The sequence below is a fragment of the Suncus etruscus genome, chromosome 13 (genome assembly GCF_024139225.1).
Source record: "Suncus etruscus isolate mSunEtr1 chromosome 13, mSunEtr1.pri.cur, whole genome shotgun sequence".
Taxonomy (NCBI): Eukaryota; Metazoa; Chordata; class Mammalia; order Eulipotyphla; family Soricidae; genus Suncus; species Suncus etruscus.
Genome location: NC_064860.1, coordinates 9,956,415 through 9,964,965, shown reverse-complemented (window position 1 = coordinate 9,964,965; position 8,551 = coordinate 9,956,415). Strand labels below are relative to the sequence as shown.

General features: G+C 35.1%; 1 non-coding gene across 1 annotated transcript; it reads left to right on the top strand.

Annotated features, from left to right (window-relative positions):
* The first annotated feature begins 8,061 nt into the window (after positions 1 to 8,061).
* Positions 8,062 to 8,194, top strand: LOC126026394 (small nucleolar RNA SNORA51). The gene has a single exon (XR_007501680.1). It is a non-coding gene; the product is annotated as a small nucleolar RNA SNORA51 (small nucleolar RNA).
* Positions 8,195 to 8,551: the final 357 nt, after the last annotated feature.

The following is an 8,551-nucleotide window of genomic DNA, read 5'->3' as shown; positions in this document are numbered from 1 at the left end:
CCCTTTAATTACATCTTTTATTTATTCTTTTTTTTAATAAACTTTTTTTTCCTTTAGATATGTGTGAGCATATATATTCTTAGTTTTTGTCGGGAGTCTTGTTTCTTTTCACTCCACCCTCCAAATCCACGAGCAATATAATATAGCACCACTTCCTCCTGCAAAGATAGAGAGACTTTTTATTGAGGCAAAAGGCACACATATTTCTGGCACCACTGTGCATATTAGGTTGAACTACAATACGCTATGTCCATACATCCCTAATATTCATATACAGAAAAAACAGGACCAATGAGATAACTCAGGAGACTGGAGTACTTGCTTCATGTGTGGGGGTTCAGACTGGACTCAGTTGTGTACCGTAATCTCCTGAGCATAGAATGAAGAGTAGCCCCTGAGCACAACGAAGAAGACGTGTTAAATGATAGTAAGAGCTGCAATATTTAGTAATAATTAATTAGATATCAGAATTATTACATAGAACACACAAATATTATCATAAGCATGTTTTCTTATCAGAATTTACCATGTTTTTCTAATACATGAATTTAAATTGCCTAAATCATTTTACATGTTGACTAAATAGGAGTTTTACCATTATTTATATTAGTAAAATTTCTGTTGAAATGCTTTTCTTACTCATACTGTATACAGTTATTTGTTAAAAACCTGATGTAGGACAATGGAAGAAGTTTATGCTACTTTGGCAGTAGAGGTTAAGTGACTTAGTAAATCAATGCTCTAAACATCTACATAATTGTAACTAGATAACCTAAATTTTTATTTTAAAGTCAAAATAATTTGCTTTAAAACATATGCTATATAAATAACATTTAGTATTTTTATTTACTTTAGCCAAATTATTTTATATTTGAATATATTTAAACATTACTACAAATATATATGGTGTCTGCCATCACCATATAATCATACTTTTATTTTGGTTATGACAACTTATAAATTCTGCAATTATAGAAATTGGCAGTACCAATTTGGAATATCACAATAGTGGACAAGGATTTTTATTTCTCCATATTCTCATTAGCATTTGTTAGGTTTTTTTTTTGCATTTGTTAGTTTTTATATTAAATAGCTATGCTAATAGGTTTGATTTAACCGAGACTTTGACTTGCTTTTTTATCATGTACCTTATTGTCTTCTGTCTTCATTCCTTCGTAAAATATATTTAAGAGCATTTGACCATTTTTAAATCAAATATTTTTCTCCTGCAGTGTAAGAATTCTTTATATATTTTGGATATCAATTTAGGGGTCTCAAACTCAATTTACCTGGGGGCCGCAGGAGACAGTCGGGGTGATCCTTGAGTGTTGAGTGCAACGTCAGTAGTAAGCCTTGAACATTGGGGAGTGTGACCCAAACAACTAAAACAAAACAAAACAAAACAAACAAAACAAAACAAAACAAAAAAAGATTCCTCTAGGGCAGGGCCACAAAATGTTGTACGGAGGGCCGTTTGCGGCCCTGCAGGCCGCGAGTTTGAGACCCCTGACATTTGCAAATATTTTCTTCCATTTAAGAGGTTTCTTTTGGGCCCGGAGAGATAGCACAGCGGTGTTTGCCTTGCAAGCAGCCGATCCTGGACCAAAGGTGGTTGGTTCGAATCCCGGTGTCCCATATGGTCCCCCGTGCCTGCCAGGAGCTATTTCTGAGCAGACAGCCAGGAGTAACCCCTGAGCATCGCCAGGTGTAACCCAAAAAAAGAACAACCAAAAAAAAAAAGAGGTTTCTTTTTATTTATGTTTTTTTTTTACTGAGAAGAAACTTTCATATATGATGTAGCCCAATATACATTTTAGAAAAAGTAGTAGTTGTTATTTTAAAAATGTTCTGAAGTGATATTTTCTCTCAAAGTCACCTCTTCAAAAGATACATAAAGAACCTTCACTATTTTTTCCTTCTGATATTTTTCCTTCTTAATATAGAAATATAGGAATATAGAATCTAAAGAAAAATTATCAATATTTTGAGATAACCATGATGAAAATACATAATGTGTTTACAAAGCATTTGATAACAGTATTGAAATTATTTATCTTAATCATTTTTATAACTTTGAACAAATTTTTGGCTATCCATTTCCATTCCAGTCAACTGGAACCCTATTACCATGATTCCTTTTATCCACATAAGCATATTTAGAGGTAATACATTTAAATCTTTATCTTAATAAGCCATACTAGTTGATAAGAAGATACCACAAACAGTTCTTATTTCTTCAAAACGACATCTTTAGTACATACTATAAGCATTTCAATGTTGATCAAATGATGAAGATTTGTTTTTACATATAAGGAGACAAACTGGTTAAACAAAAAATATATTTAAATAGTGTGATTTGAATTCTATAGAGTAAGTACAAACCATAATTTTTCAAAGAGGGAACCAGCTTTATGTTAGGTAGGTAAGGTGGACAGAGATAGGGAATATAGTGCTCAGGAGACATATTAGTGGTGGGGAAAGAAAAAAAAAGGTTGATTATGTTTCTAGGAAAATGCCCTATCTTTCAGACACCATGATTTGTCTCAACTAGTTGTTCATCATTCATTTAACATTTATTTATTAATTTTGACTCTATTCCTAGTGATGCTCAGAGGTCACTCCTTTCTCTGTGCTCAGAGATCACTATTAGTAGTTTAAGGAGGATTCTGTGATGCTGATAATGAAATCAGAATTGGCTATACAATGCAAGAAACTTAACTCCCTTACTATCTCTCTAGAGCATAATTTCATCGTTTAAAATCATCCAAAATAAATGAGTTTTTTAAAATTTAGTTATTTTTTAAAAACTAAAATCTATCTCCTCCTGATCTCATTGCCTTGGCAAGAAAAATTTCTCTTCTGGGTGGGAAAACTATTAAATATATTTATGTTAAAGCTACACCCTATTTTTTTAATATATTTTTTATTTCTAGTAATTCAGCCTGATATTTTAGACTAATGATCAAGGGTCAATTTCTTTTTCTTTAAAGTCAGTGTTAGCAGATTTTTAGCGAATTTTGTGAGCAAAGACTTGCTAGGTTCTAAGAGACAGATGCAATGTAAGATTTGGTGATAGCCCACAGTATACATACATTATATTTGGAGAAATAGACATGTGCAGGAAAAATTCATAATCATACAAGATAATATATGATAAATACTAATTAAATTAAACTGATATAAGGCTGACCAACTTAGGAGAGGCTGAGAATACTATAGGCATAAGTGAAGCCAGACCTCTATCTTTGTTCTTTTCATTGTTTTTGGCTTTTGGGCCACCCCTGGAGCTTCTTAAGGGTTACCACTAGCTCTGTGCTTGGAAATCACTCCTAGCAGGCTCAGGGGAGCAGATGGCATGTTGAGGATTGAACCTGGGCTGGTCCCCGGTTGGCTGTGTGTAAGGCAAACACCCTACCAACTGTGCTATCACTTCGGCTTTATATCTTTTATTTAGTTTTTGTTTGTTTAATTTTTTTGTTGAGTCCATTGTGTCTTACAAGTCCTTGAAAGTTGTATTTAGGGCAAATAGTTGACAGTGAATGAGGGCCATTCCCTCTACCAGTGTTGACCTGCTGCCACCAAGGTTCCCAGTATGCATCCCATACATCCACCCTTAGCCCTGGTCTATCAGTGTAACAGGACCATTTTATGTTTAATTTGTTGTAGTTTGGGTCTCTTGATTCTATTGTTCTATTCTATTGTCTTTGACTTTGGCTTGAATATTAAGTTCTGACCTTCTTTTTTTTTATTTCCTACCCAATGTACTGGAGACCACTTAGCCTTGTGGCCCCATCCACTTCTTTTTCTTTTCTCAATTGTAGAAAGAAATAGAAATATGAGGTAACACAAAGTATTTCATGTCCCTAAGTTTTATAAATAAAGGAGGGAGCCCCTATCAAAAAGATATAAATAATTTTTTAAAAAAATGTGTGTGGCAGGTTTTATTTTACTTTATTTTATTTTTTGCTTTTTTTGGACCACACCCAGTGATGCTCAGGGGATACTCCTGGCTATGCACTTAGAAATTTCTCCTGGCTTGGGGGGACCATATGTGATGCCAGGGGATTGAAGTGCAGTCTGTCCTAGGTTGGCATGTGCATGGTAAATGCCCTAAAGCTTGCACTACCGCTTCGACCTCCCCCTTTTTTTTAGCATAGGCATAGCAAACTTTGAGGAAATTAGAAAAGAAATACCCTTGAGACTGAATGTCATAAAGCAGCCACTTCTGATTGTGAAAGAAAATCTAAACAGAGCAATAACTAGCCAGTCTAGAATAAAAGTAGTAGAGAATATTTAAATCTCAGGAAGAAGGCCAGTGTGCCTAAGGGACTGCAGAGAGCATGGAGAGAATGGTAATAAAAAAACTGAATGTATATGTCTACGTCACAAACGCTGTTGGAAGACAAAGAAAAAGTTTGTACTCTGCTATATAATATAAAACACCACCTCTGAATTTTAGGCTGCAGAGGTAAATAATATATTTCTTTATTTTAATAGTGATATAGCTGATAATTAAAGAAATATAAATATAAATATAAAGAAGGATAATTAAAGAAATATAAGTCTGCTGCATCCAAACCTACTCTTTGTTTATTTGCATATTCTTGCATATACTATTTATGTCCATATGTATTGAACCTGATTGTACTTAGAGTTTATTTTAGGCTCTATAATTGGGGATTTCTCCTGGCAGATTATGTGTGAGCATGTGTGTGTATGTGTGTTTGGGGTTCAGTGCACATATGTGGTGCCAGGAATTAAGCAGGCATCTTCCTTATACAACGCTAGTGCTATGAACTAAGTGTTGCATTTTTGTCTAGAAGGTCAAAGTGATCTTAGAAATCAAAAAATCAATCAGCTCTGGCTGGGAAGTGGAGAGAAAGAAGTTCTCATTCACTGCTGGTGGAAATGCTATCTAGTCCAGCCTTTATGGAAAATAATATGGAGATTCCTCAAAAAAAAAAAGGAAATTGAGCTCCCATATGACCCAGCTATACCAATATTAGGGGTATACTCCAGGAACACATAACACAATACAAAAATGCCTTCTGCACACCTATATTCATTGCAGCACTATTTACAATATCTAGACTCTGGAAACAACTAAGATGCCTTTCAACAGATTAATGGCTAAAGAAACTGTGATACACATACACAATGGAATATTATGCAGCTGTCTGGAGAGATGAAGTCATGAAATTATGAAATTTATTATGCTGAGTGAAATAAGTCAGAGGGAGAGAAATAGACATATCACTCATCTATGGGTTTTAAGATAAATAAAAGAAAAATTAAAGACATTATTGGGGGGCAGAGAGATAGCATGGAGGTAAGGCATTTGCCTTGCATGCAGAAGGACAGTGGTTCGAATCAAGGCATCTCATATGGTGCCCCAGCCTGCCAGGAGCGACTTCTGAGCATAGAGCCAGGAGTAACCCCTGAGTGCTGCCGGGTGTGACCCAAAAACCAAAAACCAAAAAAAAAAAAAAAAAAGAAAGAAAAAACAAAGACATTATTGGAATAATGCCCAGAAAAAATAGAGATGAGGGCTGGAAGAATCAGCTTATTATCTATACATATATAAATATATTTATATATAGAATAAATATTTGGGAATCAACAATGAGTGAAAAAAATTACTTCTAAAATAATACTATTGGGGGGTCGGAGTGGTGGCGCAGAGCAGTAAGGCATCTATCTGACTTGTGTGCGCTAGCCTAGGACGAACTGCTGTTTGATCCCCTGGAGTCCCATATGGTCCCCCAAACCAGAGCAATTTCTGAGATCATAGCCAGGAGTAACCCCTGAGATTCACCAGGTGTGGCTGAAAAACCAAAAAAATATTGCGCGCACGCGCGCGCGCACACACACACACACACACACACACACACACACACACACACACACACACTACTATTAAGAGAAATAGAAGAGGAAAGAAAGAAATGGAAAATATTCCAGGTTCATTGACCAGAGAATCAACTATTAAAATGACTATTCTACTAAAACCTTTTACAAATCAATAAAATTCCTAGCAGAACATCGTAAGATACTTGATGATGTTCACAGGATATGCTTTGTGGGTTTCTACTTCACATCTAGTTTTGTTCCCTAGACCAACTCCAACTGGAGTTCAACTATCAATAATCCACTTAAATTAGTCTTTTCAAGATCACAGTGATTTTCCTATTTCTTTTTTTTAATATAATTTTTATTTTGATCATAGTGGCTTACATATTGTTGACAATAACATTTTAGGTACATATTTACATAAAATCAGGGGGGATTCCCATCACCAGATTGTGCTCCCTACACCTCCGTTTTTGTCCTACCTCCCATTTCCTCTTCCCTCACTCCCAGGGCGGCTAGAATATGTGGTCCCCTCTGTATCCAACCCACTACTTAGTAGTCTTGCACCAGTTTGGTCTTGATGCCTCCCTTATCTCCCCCTCTAACTGTAGGCAGGACTAGCTAGTTCAAGTTGCATGGGTTTGCCTGAAAAAAAAGAAGATAAATAGACTGGGGTAAGAGTCTAATACCCCAAAAATGGGTGGAATCCTTCTAGAGGCTCTCATCATCGATTTGGGAGATGAAGGAGAAAAAGAATGTGAAGCACTCCACCAGTACCAAAAAAAGTGTCAAATATTCAGTGAGGACTCCAGCTATATTTCTTTTTATAAAATAATATCTTTATTTAAACACCATGATTACAAACATGAATGTAGTTGGGTGTATGTATATGTATATATGTGTATAAGGGTAAATATATATATATCTATGTTCATTGCAGTATTGAGTTTAATAGCTAGGATATGGAAACAGCCCCACTGTGCAGTGAATGAAAGACCAATGAATGAAGAAGCAGTGGTATATACACACAATGGCACATGATGTAGTTTTAAGAGAAGATGAAGTCTTGTAGTTTTCTACAATTTGGATGGAATTGCAGAGTGTCACGTTAAGCAAAACAAGTCAGAGGGAGAAAGACCAATACTAGATATTTGACCATCTGTGATACAAAGAGAAACAAAACATGGAAATAGTATCAGTTGATAATAAACCCTTGACTTTGGAATATAAAACTGAGACATTAAATAGTGCAGAAGGAGGATATGGATTAGTAAACTAGAAAGAAATAGAAACAACTTGAAATAAAATAAGGACAGAGGTGAGAAGTCTTTGGCACTATGGTGGTGGTGAAAATATGTAACTATGTATAGCAAAAACAGAGCGATTAACATGCTATTTTAATCAATTTATCTAAACTATAATAACAGTAAAGAAGAAATATTCTGCTTCTAAAATAGAAGTACCTTTTTTAAAAGCCTGCACAACGTCATAGTCCTCTAGCACAGATATCATATTTTAAAACAATTATATATATTAAAGTTCGAAAGTATTTTTTTTATCGAAAGTATTTTTGAAGTGATGTTTCCAATCTTTCAATCTTAAGAAAAAATAAAATTACATGAGATAATATTACTTTTCTCATGTCCTTTGCTTTTTTAAGATTAGAACATCAAAACTGAACTGGATTTTCATAGAAAATTCACCACACTTCCCTCCACAGCTGTGTTCTCAAAATGTGATTTTTTTTAGTTAATTTTAGCCCATGAAATAACTGCAGAGAGAAACCACAGAGTCAATCAGACTCAAAATACCCCAAATCCTTCCTACTTTAGAGTTTTCCATCTTCAGATCAAAGCATTTTATGCCCGTCAGCAACTTTTTAATGCATTTGCTCCTTGTATGCACAACTTCCACTTAAAAACGCCTTGGCTGACTTCTCTGATGAAGTAGTCTGCTTGCCAAGGGAGCAATGCTCTTGCAGAAGCTAGAAAGGGTCCCTCAGGACCACTTAGACAATAGAATGCTTCAGATAAAAAAGTTTACTTTACCTGGAGCCAAACTGTAGTGCTTAGCACCAGGGAGAGAAATAAGTGTTCAGTATCTATTCTGTCATTGCTATCAAAGACATAGTTTCAAAGACTGATGAAGGATTTATATTTATATATATATTTATATATATATTAAAAAATCAAAAAAGAAAAGAAAAGATAAGGCCTCCCAATTTAAACTAAGGGCTGTGTTCTTTACCCTGACTGTATAGAAAGAGGAGGTACAGTAAATACACCCATATACACCTCAACTCAGGCCCATTTGCCTGGTCTGTATTGTGAATTGGGGGAAAAATATACCCCCCCAAAAAATAAAAAACAAAAAAAACAAAGACATGGTTTGACTATAAAGGGTAAATCATTTAAGATCTACCTAAAATACAAAATAGAAGTAATTGTTTGAATCTATCAATATAATGTCTGGATTCTTATTTAATAGCATAGAGATATGGTACAGAGAGGAGGAAACTGGCCTTGCACATGCCCAAACTGGTTTCAATCCTGAGCACCATAAGTGGTCCCCAGACCCTAGCCTGGAATGATCCCTGAGGTTAGAGCAAGAAACAAGCCCTGAGCACTGTCTGGAGTGATCCAAACCAAACAGACAAAAAAGATTTGTTTGTTTTAGCCTAAACTTTTATATGTAGTATTGG